The sequence below is a fragment of the Triturus cristatus genome, chromosome 8, assembly GCF_964204655.1.
Source record: "Triturus cristatus chromosome 8, aTriCri1.1, whole genome shotgun sequence".
Taxonomy (NCBI): domain Eukaryota; kingdom Metazoa; phylum Chordata; class Amphibia; order Caudata; family Salamandridae; genus Triturus; species Triturus cristatus.
The window spans coordinates 739,061,532-739,076,291 of NC_140591.1; the positions used below are offsets into that span (position 1 = coordinate 739,061,532).

The 14,760-nt window shown below is 41.8% G+C and overlaps 8 non-coding genes across 8 annotated transcripts; all 8 read right to left on the bottom strand.

Moving 5' to 3' along the window:
- Window positions 1-236: 236 nt before the first annotated feature.
- TRNAV-CAC (transfer RNA valine (anticodon CAC)) lies at window positions 237-309 on the bottom strand. Its single transcript has one exon. It is a non-coding gene; the product is annotated as a tRNA-Val (tRNA).
- A 272-nt stretch (window positions 310-581) lies between these two features.
- TRNAS-UGA (transfer RNA serine (anticodon UGA)) lies at window positions 582-653 on the bottom strand. Its single transcript has one exon. It is a non-coding gene; the product is annotated as a tRNA-Ser (tRNA).
- Window positions 654-2,633: 1,980 nt separating this feature from the next.
- On the bottom strand, window positions 2,634-2,706 carry TRNAV-CAC (transfer RNA valine (anticodon CAC)). The gene has a single exon. It is a non-coding gene; the product is annotated as a tRNA-Val (tRNA).
- Window positions 2,707-5,375: 2,669 nt separating this feature from the next.
- On the bottom strand, window positions 5,376-5,447 carry TRNAP-UGG (transfer RNA proline (anticodon UGG)). The gene has a single exon. It is a non-coding gene; the product is annotated as a tRNA-Pro (tRNA).
- Window positions 5,448-7,417: 1,970 nt separating this feature from the next.
- TRNAV-CAC (transfer RNA valine (anticodon CAC)) lies at window positions 7,418-7,490 on the bottom strand. Its single transcript has one exon. It is a non-coding gene; the product is annotated as a tRNA-Val (tRNA).
- A 272-nt stretch (window positions 7,491-7,762) lies between these two features.
- On the bottom strand, window positions 7,763-7,834 carry TRNAS-UGA (transfer RNA serine (anticodon UGA)). The gene has a single exon. It is a non-coding gene; the product is annotated as a tRNA-Ser (tRNA).
- A 2,325-nt stretch (window positions 7,835-10,159) lies between these two features.
- TRNAP-UGG (transfer RNA proline (anticodon UGG)) lies at window positions 10,160-10,231 on the bottom strand. Its single transcript has one exon. It is a non-coding gene; the product is annotated as a tRNA-Pro (tRNA).
- A 1,969-nt stretch (window positions 10,232-12,200) lies between these two features.
- Window positions 12,201-12,273, bottom strand: TRNAV-CAC (transfer RNA valine (anticodon CAC)). The gene has a single exon. It is a non-coding gene; the product is annotated as a tRNA-Val (tRNA).
- Between the last annotated feature and the right edge of the window lie 2,487 nt (window positions 12,274-14,760).

The following is a 14,760-nucleotide window of genomic DNA, read 5'->3' on the forward strand; positions in this document are numbered from 1 at the left end:
TTGGTGCCAACAATTCTCCATGTTAATGCTTGTTCTAGGTGAGCAGTGAACCGATTGCATGGCTCTTTTGAAAGCAAGGTCTGAGAACCAACAGATACATCCACACGCCGATTACTTTAGTGTTTTGAGAGAATTCCCTTTCTTGGAACGAGATTGCATGAAATAATCTTCAGGGCTTGGACAATTCCATGGCAAAATGGCACCTATCAACATTGTAGCCAACACAATATAACAACTGTTTCTGCCCGGTTTCGAACCGGGGACCTTTCGCGTGTGAGGCGAACGTGATAACCACTACACTACAGAAACAGATACCTACAGTTGATTTTTCTGTGATGAAACTGCTCCGAACTGGCTATTCCATGGGCCTCTGGCTTTAGATTTCTTTCATGCAACCTGCCCGACATCCCTAGCTGAACGCTCGTACATGCCATGCAAGACCAGATGTTTGGTATTAGCTCAGACTGGGCAGGGCTGAAGCATGAGACTCTAGCAAAGAATTATCCACTACTGCAAAGAAAAAATTGATGTTGGTTTTGAAACGCAAACTTCAAAACAACTTGAAAAGAGTACCAAGAAAAGGGCTCGTCCGAGATTTGAACCCGGGACCTCTCGCACTCAAAGCGAGAATCATACCCCTAGACCAACGAGCCCTCAAAATCCTCTTACCTCTCAAAAGCTAATACCGGCTCTAAGCCCGCAATGAAGATCATGCTGGTATCTTTATGATGCTTGGTCTGTGAATACGCATGAAAGTCAGTCTCAACTTACCCTTTCTCAAACGATAGCACTATCATTTACAAGTGTCTCCTTTTATTCCGTCCCAGCTTTGGACACGTCTTACAGGAAGTCAGCCCTTATTTATATATTTCTTCAGTGGCTGAAGCCTAATGAGAAAGAGTAACAAGTTGTTCATAACAACATAAGAAACACATTGTGCATTTTCTCTTAAATACTCCTTCACTTTGTGCCAAAAGAAATACCAAGGTGAATACCTAGGCCACAGATTCAAGCTAAAGATCTTCCTGCTGAATGCAAGGCGCAATAAAAACTGCATATCGCTGGACTAAAGCATTCCTTGCATAGCCTCTAACATCATAACATAACTGAGCTGCTAGCAGCAAGCTAACCAATACCTTTCTGAAATGAGAATGACATGTGCTTATCTGCTCAATCAGTGCTCAATCAGGCTCGATCAGGCGAGATTTAGAAAAGGTGGAAAGGGTCCAAGTGGATGCCCCTTCCTTTTTAGGGTGGGTCCTGCTGACTATCATAGGATTGCTTGTAAAAGTGGCCAGGGTCAGAGGAAAAGCTGCCAACACTTCTTAGCGTTCTCTATAGATGCAGCCATTTTCTGTGACTGTAATTTCGGCCTTTTCCCAGAAGTCTCTATTCTGCCTATGCAAATTAACAAAAGCAGTGCTTATTCCTCACTTGCTCAAATGTCCTTCCTGTCCAGAAAGCTCTGATTAAGCATGCTTATTTTCTTTTTCTGGGATATTTTAAATTGTTTCGCTGTCCAGTCTGTGGCAGTAGAAAGCTGCTTATGATGCCAGGTTTTGATGAAAACCCAAGGTACAAGTACAGAGGAATATATCAGTCTCTAGGATATGGAACTTTTAGCTAACACATCACAATATGTGATGCTTGCCAAGAAAACACTACATTCTGGAGCGCTGATGATCAGAACATTCTGCTCCTGAAGGATAGAAAAGACAGCTTGATTGAAATAAAGTCTGTTTATATTGACGCTCTCTCTCTCCCTATATATACATACATGCATACACACACACACACAGGTATGTCATGCATTTCTTCAGATTTGTTTCAACCATTTACCATTTATTGGAGAATCCCTACTTTTCAAGTGACTGCAAATGAAGTCATCTCTGGCACTTTTTGTGCAAAGTAAGAGACACACATGACACCTTTTTATAAAAGTCATCGGTTTCTTTGTTACTGTGTACTTTCAAAGCATGGGGCTTTCACACGTCAGGTAAACCTGATTACCACTACACAACAAAAGCAGATGCAGCTTTCTTATCTATGTCGTGATAGAACAGTTGTGAATTGAGTAGAAGAAGGGCCCTGATGTGATACTTATTACATGCAGCCTGTAAGATAGTCAAACATGCAGGCTAGGAAGGAAGATGCAAATATCAATGTATTAGAAAAACACCTAAAGGCGAGTGATATGCTTTCATTCATGCATGGCTAGGAAAAATCGCCATACTGTTGCAAACATTCTTACACCACCAACTGGAAACGAATGATTCTGACATTAAACGTAAAGGTGACAATGCATTTGTATCATCACCCTGAGAAGGATCATCTTGGAATTGAGCCGAGGGCCTCTGCACTCAAAGCCAGAAACACTCCACTAAAATAAGATTCCTGTTGGTGCCAACAATTCTCCATGTTAATGCTTGTTCTAGGTGAGCAGTGAACCGATTGCAGGGCTCTTTTGAAAGCAAGGTCTGAGAACCAACAGATACATCCACACGCCGATTACTTTAGTGTTTTGAGAGAATTCCCTTTCTTGGAACGAGATTGCATGAAATAATCTTCAGGGCTTGGACAATTCCATGGCAAAACGGCACCTATCAACATTGTAGCCAACACAATATAACAACTGTTTCTGCCCGGTTTCGAACCGGGGACCTTTCGCGTGTGAGGCGAACGTGATAACCACTACACTACAGAAACAGATACCTACAGTTGATTTTTCTGTAATGAAACTGCTCCGAACTGGCTATTCCATGGGCCTCTGGCTTTAGATTTCTTTCATGCAACCTGCCCGACATCCCTAGCTGAACGCTCGTACATGCCATGCAAGACCAGATGTGTGGTATTAGCTCAGACTGGGCAGGGCTGAAGCATGAGACTCTAGCAAAGAATTATCCACTACTGCAAAGAAAAAATTGATGTTGGTTTTGAAACGCAAACTTCAAAACAACTTGAAAAGAGTACCAAGAAAAGGGCTCGTCCGGGATTTGAACCTGGGACCTCTCGCACCCAAAGCGAGAATCATACCCCTAGACCAACGAGCCCTCAAAATCCTCTTACCTCTCAAAAGCTAATACCGGCTCTAAGCCCGCAATGAAGATCATGCTGGTATCTTTATGATGCTTGGTCTGTGAATACGCATGAAAGTCAGTCTCAACTTACCCTTTCTCAAACGATAGCACTATCATTTACAAGTGTCTCCTTTTATTCCGTCCCAGCTTTGGACACGTCTTACAGGAAGTCAGCCCTTATTTATATATTTCTGCAGTGGCTGAAGCTTAATGAGAAAGAGTAACAAGTTGTTCATAACAACATAAGAAACACATTGTGCATTTTCTCTCAAATACTCCTTCACTTTGTGCCAAAAGAAATACCAAGGTGAATACCTAGGCCACAGATTCAAGCTAAAGATCTTCCTGGTGAATGCAAGGCGCAATAAAAACTGCATATCGCTGGACTAAAGCATTCCTTGCATAGCCTCTAACATCATAACATAACTGAGCTGCTAGCAGCAAGCTAACCAATACCTTTCTGAAATGAGAATGACATGTGCTTATCTGCTCAATCAGTGCTCAATGAGGCTCGATCAGGCGAGATTTAGAAAAGGTGGAAAGGGTCCAAGTGGATGCCCCTTCCTTTTTAGGGTGGGTCCTGCTGACTATCATAGGATTGCTTGTAAAAGTGGCCAGGGTCAGAGGAAAAGCTGCCAACACTTCTTAGCGTTCTCTATAGATGCAGCCATTTTCTGTGACTGTAATTTCGGCCTTTTCCCAGAAGTCTCTATTCTGCCTATGCAAATTAACAAAAGCAGTGCTTATTCCTCACTTGCTCAAATGTCCTTCCTGTCCAGAAAGCTCTGATTAAGCATGCTTATTTTCTTTTTCTGGGATATTTTAAATTGTTTCGCTGTCCAGTCTGTGGCAGTAGAAAGCTGCTTATGATGCCAGGTTTTGATGAAAACCCAAGGTACAAGTACAGAGGAATATATCAGTCTCTAGGATATGGAACTTTTAGCTAACACATCACAATATGTGATGCTTGCCAAGAAAACACTACATTCTGGAGCGCTGATGATCAGAACATTCTGCTCCTGAAGGATAGAAAAGACAGCTTGATTGAAATAAAGTCTGTTTATATTGACGCTCTCTCTCTCCCTATATATACATACATGCATACACACACACACACAGGTATGTCATGCATTTCTTCAGATTTGTTTCAACCATTTACCATTTATTGGAGAATCCCTACTTTTCAAGTGACTGCAAATGAAGTCATCTCTGGCACTTTTTGTGCAAAGTAAGAGACACACATGACACCTTTTTATAAAAGTCATCGGTTTCTTTGTTACTGTGTACTTTCAAAGCATGGGGCTTTCACACGTCAGGTAAACCTGATTACCACTACACAACAAAAGCAGATGCAGCTTTCTTATCTATGTCGTGATAGAACAGTTGTGAATTGAGTAGAAGAAGGGCCCTGATGTGATACTTATTACATGCAGCCTGTAAGATAGTCAAACATGCAGGCTAGGAAGGAAGATGCAAATATCAATGTATTAGAAAAACACCTAAAGGCGAGTGATATGCTTTCATTCATGCATGGCTAGGAAAAATCGCCATACTGTTGCAAACATTCTTACACCACCAACTGGAAATAAATGATTCTGACATTAAACGTAAAGGTGACAATGCATTTGTATCATCACCTTGAGAAGGATCATCTTGGAATTGAGCCGAGGGCCTCTGCACTCAAAGCCAGAAACACTCCACTAAAATAAGATTCCTGTTGGTGCCAACAATTCTCCATGTTAATGCTTGTTCTAGGTGAGCAGTGAACCGATTGCAGGGCTCTTTTGAAAGCAAGGTCTGAGAACCAACAGATACATCCACACGCCGATTACTTTAGTGTTTTGAGAGAATTCCCTTTCTTGGAACGAGATTGCATGAAATAATCTTCAGGGCTTGGACAATTCCATGGCAAAACGGCACCTATCAACATTGTAGCCAACACAATATAACAACTGTTTCTGCCCGGTTTCAAACCGGGGACCTTTCGCGTGTGAGGCAAACGTGATAACCACTACACTACAGAAACAGATACCTACAGTTGATTTTTCTGTAATGAAACTGCTCCGAACTGGCTATTCCATGGGCCTCTGGCTTTAGATTTCTTTCATGCAACCTGCCCGACATCCCTAGCTGAACGCTCGTACATGCCATGCAAGACCAGATGTTTGGTATTAGCTCAGACTGGGCAGGGCTAAAGCATGAGACTCTAGCAAAGAATTATCCACTACTGCAAAGAAAAAATTGATGTTGGTTTTGAAACGCAAACTTCAAAACAACTTGAAAAGAGTACCAAGAAAAGGGCTCGTCCGGGATTTGAACCCGGGACCTCTCGCACCCAAAGCGAGAATCATACCCCTAGACCAACGAGCCCTCAAAATCCTCTTACCTCTCAAAAGCTAATACCGGCTCTAAGCCCGCAATGAAGATCATGCTGGTATCTTTATGATGCTTGGTCTGTGAATACGCATGAAAGTCAGTCTCAACTTACCCTTTCTCAAACGATAGCACTATCATTTACAAGTGTCTCCTTTTATTCCGTCCCAGCTTTGGACACGTCTTACAGGAAGTCAGCCCTTATTTATATATTTCTGCAGTGGCTGAAGCTTAATGAGAAAGAGTAACAAGTTGTTCATAACAACATAAGAAACACATTGTGCATTTTCTCTCAAATACTCCTTCACTTTGTGCCAAAAGAAATACCAAGGTGAATACCTAGGTCACAGATTCAAGCTAAAGATCTTCCTGCTGAATGCAAGGCGCAATAAAAACTGCATATCGCTGGACGAAAGCATTCCTTGCATAGCCTCTAACATCATAACATAACTGAGCTGCTAGCAGCAAGCTAACCAATACCTTTCTGAAATGAGAATGACATGTGCTTATCTGCTCAATCAGTGCTCAATCAGGCGAGATTTAGAAAAGGTGGAAAGGGTCCAAGTGGATGCCCCTTCCTTTTTAGGGTGGGTCCTGCTGACTATCATAGGATTGCTTGTAAAAGTGGTCAGGGTCAGAGGAAAAGCTGCCAACACTTCTTAGCGTTCTCTATAGATGCAGCCATTTTCTGTGACTGTAATTTCGGCCTTTTCCCAGAAGTCTCTATTCTGCCTATGCAAATTAACAAAAGCAGTGCTTATTCCTCACTTGCTCAAATGTCCTTCCTGTCCAGAAAGCTCTGATTAAGCATGCTTATTTTCTTTTTCTGGGATATTTTAAATTGTTTCGCTGTCCAGTCTGTGGCAGTAGAAAGCTGCTTATGATGCCAGGTTTTGATGAATCCCCAAGGTACAAGTACAGAGGAATATATCAGTCTCTAGGATATGGAACTTTTAGCTAACACATCACAATATGTGATGCTTGCCAAGAAAACACTACATTCTGGAGCGCTGATGATCAGAACATTCTGCTCCTGAAGGATAGAAAAGACAGCTTGATTGAAATAAAGTCTGTTTATATTGACGCTCTCTCTCTCCCTATATATACATACATGCGTACACACACACACACAGGTATGTCATGCATTTCTTCAGATTTGTTTCAACCATTTACCATTTATTGGAGAATCCCTACTTTTCAAGTGATTGCAAATGAAGTCATCTCTGGCACTTTTTGTGCAAAGTAAGAGACACACATGACACCTTTTTATAAAAGTCATCGGTTTCTTTGTTACTGTGTACTTTCAAAGCATGGGGCTTTCACACGTCAGGTAAACCTGATTACCACTACACAACAAAAGCAGATGCAGCTTTCTTATCTATGTCGTGATAGAACAGTTGTGAATTGAGTAGAAGAAGGGCCCTGATGTGATACTTATTACATGCAGCCTGTAAGATAGTCAAACATGCAGGCTAAGAAGGAAGATGCAAATATCAATGTATTAGAAAAACACCTAAAGGCGAGTGATATGCTTTCATTCATGCATGGCTAGGAAAAATCGCCATACTGTTGCAAACATTCTTACACCACCAACTGGAAATAAATGATTCTGACATTAAACGTAAAGGTGACAATGCATTTGTATCATCACCTTGAGAAGGATCATCTTGGAATTGAGCCGAGGGCCTCTGCACTCAAAGCCAGAAACACTCCTCTAAAATAAGATTCCTGTTGGTGCCAACAATTCTCCATGTTAATGCTTGTTCTAGGTGAGCAGTGAACCGATTGCATGGCTCTTTTGAAAGCAAGGTCTGAGAACCAACAGATACATCCACACGCCGATTACTTTAGTGTTTTGAGAGAATTCCCTTTCTTGGAACGAGATTGCATGAAATAATCTTCAGGGCTTGGACAATTCCATGGCAAAATGGCACCTATCAACATTGTAGCCAACACAATATAACAACTGTTTCTGCCCGGTTTCGAACCGGGGACCTTTCGCGTGTGAGGCGAACGTGATAACCACTACACTACAGAAACAGATACCTACAGTTGATTTTTCTGTAATGAAACTGCTCCGAACTGGCTATTCCATGGGCCTCTGGCTTTAGATTTCTTTCATGCAACCTGCCCGACATCCCTAGCTGAACGCTCGTACATGCCATGCAAGACCAGATGTTTGGTATTAGCTCAGACTGGGCAGGGCTGAAGCATGAGACTCTAGCAAAGAATTATCCACTACTGCAAAGAAAAAATTGATGTTGGTTTTGAAACGCAAACTTCAAAACAACTTGAAAAGAGTACCAAGAAAAGGGCTCGTCCGGGATTTGAACCCGGGACCTCTCGCACTCAAAGCGAGAATCATACCCCTAGACCAACGAGCCCTCAAAATCCTCTTACCTCTCAAAAGCTAATACCGGCTCTAAGCCCGCAATGAAGATCATGCTGGTATCTTTATGATGCTTGGTCTGTGAATACGCATGAAAGTCAGTCTCAACTTACCCTTTCTCAAACGATAGCACTATCATTTACAAGTGTCTCCTTTTATTCCGTCCCAGCTTTGGACACGTCTTACAGGAAGTCAGCCCTTATTTATATATTTCTTCAGTGGCTGAAGCCTAATGAGAAAGAGTAACAAGTTGTTCATAACAACATAAGAAACACATTGTGCATTTTCTCTTAAATACTCCTTCACTTTGTGCCAAAAGAAATACCAAGGTGAATACCTAGGCCACAGATTCAAGCTAAAGATCTTCCTGCTGAATGCAAGGCGCAATAAAAACTGCATATCGCTGGACTAAAGCATTCCTTGCATAGCCTCTAACATCATAACATAACTGAGCTGCTAGCAGCAAGCTAACCAATACCTTTCTGAAATGAGAATGACATGTGCTTATCTGCTCAATCAGTGCTCAATCAGGCTCGATCAGGCGAGATTTAGAAAAGGTGGAAAGGGTCCAAGTGGATGCCCCTTCCTTTTTAGGGTGGGTCCTGCTGACTATCATAGGATTGCTTGTAAAAGTGGCCAGGGTCAGAGGAAAAGCTGCCAACACTTCTTAGCGTTCTCTATAGATGCAGCCATTTTCTGTGACTGTAATTTCGGCCTTTTCCCAGAAGTCTCTATTCTGCCTATGCAAATTAACAAAAGCAGTGCTTATTCCTCACTTGCTCAAATGTCCTTCCTGTCCAGAAAGCTCTGATTAAGCATGCTTATTTTCTTTTTCTGGGATATTTTAAATTGTTTCGCTGTCCAGTCTGTGGCAGTAGAAAGCTGCTTATGATGCCAGGTTTTGATGAAAACCCAAGGTACAAGTACAGAGGAATATATCAGTCTCTAGGATATGGAACTTTTAGCTAAAACATCACAATATGTGATGCTTGCCAAGAAAACACTACATTCTGGAGCGCTGATGATCAGAACATTCTGCTCCTGAAGGATAGAAAAGACAGCTTGATTGAAATAAAGTCTGTTTATATTGACGCTCTCTCTCTCCCTATATATACATACATGCGTACACACACACACACAGGTATGTCATGCATTTCTTCAGATTTGTTTCAACCATTTACCATTTATTGGAGAATCCCTACTTTTCAAGTGACTGCAAATGAAGTCATCTCTGGCACTTTTTGTGCAAAGTAAGAGACACACATGACACCTTTTTATAAAAGTCATCGGTTTCTTTGTTACTGTGTACTTTCAAAGCATGGGGCTTTCACACGTCAGGTAAACCTGATTACCACTACACAACAAAAGCAGATGCAGCTTTCTTATCTATGTCGTGATAGAACAGTTGTGAATTGAGTAGAAGAAGGGCCCTGATGTGATACTTATTACATGCAGCCTGTAAGATAGTCAAACATGCAGGCTAGGAAGGAAGATGCAAATATCAATGTATTAGAAAAACACCTAAAGGCGAGTGATATGCTTAAATTCATGCATGGCTAGGAAAAATCGCCATACTGTTGCAAACATTCTTACACCACCAACTGGAAATAAATGATTCTGACATTAAACGTAAAGGTGACAATGCATTTGTATCATCACCTTGAGAAGGATCATCTTGGAATTGAGCCGAGGGCCTCTGCACTCAAAGCCAGAAACACTCCACTAAAATAACATTCCTGTTGGTGCCAACAATTCTCCATGTTAATGCTTGTTCTAGGTGAGCAGTGAACCGATTGCAGGGCTCTTTTGAAAGCAAGGTCTGAGAACCAACAGATACATCCACACGCCGATTACTTTAGTGTTTTGAGAGAATTCCCTTTCTTGGAACGAGATTGCATGAAATAATCTTCAGGGCTTGGACAATTCCATGGCAAAACGGCACCTATCAACATTGTAGCCAACACAATATAACAACTGTTTCTGCCCGGTTTCGAACCGGGGACCTTTCGCGTGTGAGGCAAACGTGATAACCACTACACTACAGAAACAGATACCTACAGTTGATTTTTCTGTAATGAAACTGCTCCGAACTGGCTATTCCATGGGCCTCTGGCTTTAGATTTCTTTCATGCAACCTGCCCGACATCCCTAGCTGAACGCTCGTACATGCCATGCAAGACCAGATGTTTGGTATTAGCTCAGACTGGGCAGGGCTGAAGCATGAGACTCTAGCAAAGAATTATCCACTACTGCAAAGAAAAAATTGATGTTGGTTTTGAAACGCAAACTTCAAAACAACTTGAAAAGAGTACCAAGAAAAGGGCTCGTCCGGGATTTGAACCCGGGACCTCTCGCACCCAAAGCGAGAATCATACCCCTAGACCAACGAGCCCTCAAAATCCTCTTACCTCTCAAAAGCTAATACCGGCTCTAAGCCCGCAATGAAGATCATGCTGGTATCTTTATGATGCTTGGTCTGTGAATACGCATGAAAGTCAGTCTCAACTTACCCTTTCTCAAACGATAGCACTATCATTTACAAGTGTCTCCTTTTATTCCGTCCCAGCTTTGGACACGTCTTACAGGAAGTCAGCCCTTATTTATATATTTCTGCAGTGGCTGAAGCTTAATGAGAAAGAGTAACAAGTTGTTCATAACAACATAAGAAACACATTGTGCATTTTCTCTCAAATACTCCTTCACTTTGTGCCAAAAAAAATACCAAGGTGAATACCTAGGCCACAGATTCAAGCTAAAGATCTTCCTGCTGAATGCAAGGCGCAATAAAAACTGCATATCGCTGGACTAAAGCATTCCTTGCATAGCCTCTAACATCATAACATAACTGAGCTGCTAGCAGCAAGCTAACCAATACCTTTCTGAAATGAGAATGACATGTGCTTATCTGCTCGATCAGGCTCGATCAGGCGAGATTTAGAAAAGGTGGAAAGGGTCCAAGTGGATGCCCCTTCCTTTTTAGGGTGGGTCCTGCTGACTATCATAGGATTGCTTGTAAAAGTGGCCAGGGTCAGAGGAAAAGCTGCCAACACTTCTTAGCGTTCTCTATAGATGCAGCCATTTTCTGTGACTGTAATTTCGGCCTTTTCCCAGAAGTCTCTATTCTGCCTATGCAAATTAACAAAAGCAGTGCTTATTCCTCACTTGCTCAAATGTCCTTCCTGTCCAGAAAGCTCTGATTAAGCATGCTTATTTTCTTTTTCTGGGATATTTTAAATTGTTTCGCTGTCCAGTCTGTGGCAGTAGAAAGCTGCTTATGATGCCAGGTTTTGATGAAAACCCAAGGTACAAGTACAGAGGAATATATCAGTCTCTAGGATATGGAACTTTTAGCTAACACATCACAATATGTGATGCTTGCCAAGAAAACACTACATTCTGGAGCGCTGATGATCAGAACATTCTGCTCCTGAAGGATAGAAAAGACAGCTTGATTGAAATAAAGTCTGTTTATATTGACGCTCTCTCTCTCCCTATATATACATACATGCATACACACACACACACAGGTATGTCATGCATTTCTTCAGATTTGTTTCAACCATTTACCATTTATTGGAGAATCCCTACTTTTCAAGTGACTGCAAATGAAGTCATCTCTGGCACTTTTTGTGCAAAGTAAGAGACACACATGACACCTTTTTATAAAAGTCATCGGTTTCTTTGTTACTGTGTACTTTCAAAGCATGGGGCTTTCACACGTCAGGTAAACCTGATTACCACTACACAACAAAAGCAGATGCAGCTTTCTTATCTATGTCGTGATAGAACAGTTGTGAATTGAGTAGAAGAAGGGCCCTGATGTGATACTTATTACATGCAGCCTGTAAGATAGTCAAACATGCAGGCTAGGAAGGAAGATGCAAATATCAATGTATTAGAAAAACACCTAAAGGCGAGTGATATGCTTTCATTCATGCATGGCTAGGAAAAATCGCCATACTGTTGCAAACATTCTTACACCACCAACTGGAAACGAATGATTCTGACATTAAACGTAAAGGTGACAATGCATTTGTATCATCACCCTGAGAAGGATCATCTTGGAATTGAGCCGAGGGCCTCTGCACTCAAAGCCAGAAACACTCCACTAAAATAAGATTCCTGTTGGTGCCAACAATTCTCCATGTTAATGCTTGTTCTAGGTGAGCAGTGAACCGATTGCAGGGCTCTTTTGAAAGCAAGGTCTGAGAACCAACAGATACATCCACACGCCGATTACTTTAGTGTTTTGAGAGAATTCCCTTTCTTGGAACGAGATTGCATGAAATAATCTTCAGGGCTTGGACAATTCCATGGCAAAACGGCACCTATCAACATTGTAGCCAACACAATATAACAACTGTTTCTGCCCGGTTTCGAACCGGGGACCTTTCGCGTGTGAGGCGAACGTGATAACCACTACACTACAGAAACAGATACCTACAGTTGATTTTTCTGTAATGAAACTGCTCCGAACTGGCTATTCCATGGGCCTCTGGCTTTAGATTTCTTTCATGCAACCTGCCCGACATCCCTAGCTGAACGCTCGTACATGCCATGCAAGACCAGATGTGTGGTATTAGCTCAGACTGGGCAGGGCTGAAGCATGAGACTCTAGCAAAGAATTATCCACTACTGCAAAGAAAAAATTGATGTTGGTTTTGAAACGCAAACTTCAAAACAACTTGAAAAGAGTACCAAGAAAAGGGCTCGTCCGGGATTTGAACCTGGGACCTCTCGCACCCAAAGCGAGAATCATACCCCTAGACCAACGAGCCCTCAAAATCCTCTTACCTCTCAAAAGCTAATACCGGCTCTAAGCCCGCAATGAAGATCATGCTGGTATCTTTATGATGCTTGGTCTGTGAATACGCATGAAAGTCAGTCTCAACTTACCCTTTCTCAAACGATAGCACTATCATTTACAAGTGTCTCCTTTTATTCCGTCCCAGCTTTGGACACGTCTTACAGGAAGTCAGCCCTTATTTATATATTTCTGCAGTGGCTGAAGCTTAATGAGAAAGAGTAACAAGTTGTTCATAACAACATAAGAAACACATTGTGCATTTTCTCTCAAATACTCCTTCACTTTGTGCCAAAAAAAATACCAAGGTGAATACCTAGGCCACAGATTCAAGCTAAAGATCTTCCTGCTGAATGCAAGGCGCAATAAAAACTGCATATCGCTGGACTAAAGCATTCCTTGCATAGCCTCTAACATCATAACATAACTGAGCTGCTAGCAGCAAGCTAACCAATACCTTTCTGAAATGAGAATTACATGTGCTTATCGGCTCGATCAGGGCTCGATCAGGCGAGATTTAGAAAAGGTGGAAAGGGTCCAAGTGGATGCCCCTTCCTTTTTAGGGTGGGTCCTGCTGACTATCATAGGATTGCTTGTAAAAGTGGCCAGGGTCAGAGGAAAAGCTGCCAACACTTCTTAGCGTTCTCTATAGATGCAGCCATTTTCTGTGACTGTAATTTCGGCCTTTTCCCAGAAGTCTCTATTCTGCCTATGCAAATTAACAAAAGCAGTGCTTATTCCTCACTTGCTCAAATGTCCTTCCTGTCCAGAAAGCTCTGATTAAGCATGCTTATTTTCTTTTTCTGGGATATTTTAAATTGTTTCGCTGTCCAGTCTGTGGCAGTAGAAAGCTGCTTATGATGCCAGGTTTTGATGAATCCCCAAGGTACAAGTACAGAGGAATATATCAGTCTCTAGGATATGGAACTTTTAGCTAAAACATCACAATATGTGATGCTTGCCAAGAAAACACTACATTCTGGAGCGCTGATGATCAGAACATTCTGCTCCTGAAGGATAGAAAAGACAGCTTGATTGAAATAAAGTCTGTTTATATTGACGCTCTCTCTCTCCCTATATATACATACATGCGTACACACACACACACAGGTATGTCATGCATTTCTTCAGATTTGTTTCAACCATTTACCATTCATTGGAGAATCCCTACTTTTCAAGTGACTGCAAATGAAGTCATCTCTGGCACTTTTTGTGCAAAGTAAGAGACACACATGACACCTTTTTATAAAAGTCATCGGTTTCTTTGTTACTGTGTACTTTCAAAGCATGGGGCTTTCACACGTCAGGTAAACCTGATTACCACTACACAACAAAAGCAGATGCAGCTTTCTTATCTATGTCGTGATAGAACAGTTGTGAATTGAGTAGAAGAAGGGCCCTGATGTGATACTTATTACATGCAGCCTGTAAGCTAGTCAAACATGCAGGCTAGGAAGGAAGATGCAAATATCAATGTATTAGAAAAACACCTAAAGGCGAGTGATATGCTTTCATTCATGCATGGCTAGGAAAAATCGCCATACTGTTGCAAACATTCTTACACCACCAACTGGAAATAAATGATTCTGACATTAAACGTAAAGGTGACAATGCATTTGTATCATCACCTTGAGAAGGATCATCTTGGAATTGAGCCGAGGGCCTCTGCACTCAAAGCCAGAAACACTCCACTAAAATAAGATTCCTGTTGGTGCCAACAATTCTCCATGTTAATGCTTGTTCTAGGTGAGCAGTGAACCGATTGCAGGGCTCTTTTGAAAGCAAGGTCTGAGAACCAACAGATACATCCACACGCCGATTACTTTAGTGTTTTGAGAGAATTCCCTTTCTTGGAACGAGATTGCATGAAATAATCTTCAGGGCTTGGACAATTCCATGGCAAAACGGCACCTATCAACATTGTAGCCAACACAATATAACAACTGTTTCTGCCCGGTTTCGAACCGGGGACCTTTCGCGTGTGAGGCAAACGTGATAACCACTACACTACAGAAACAGATACCTACAGTTGATTTTTCTGTAATGAAACTGCTCCGAACTGGCTATTCCATGGGCCTCTGGCTTTAGATTTCTTTCATGCAACCTGCCCGACATCC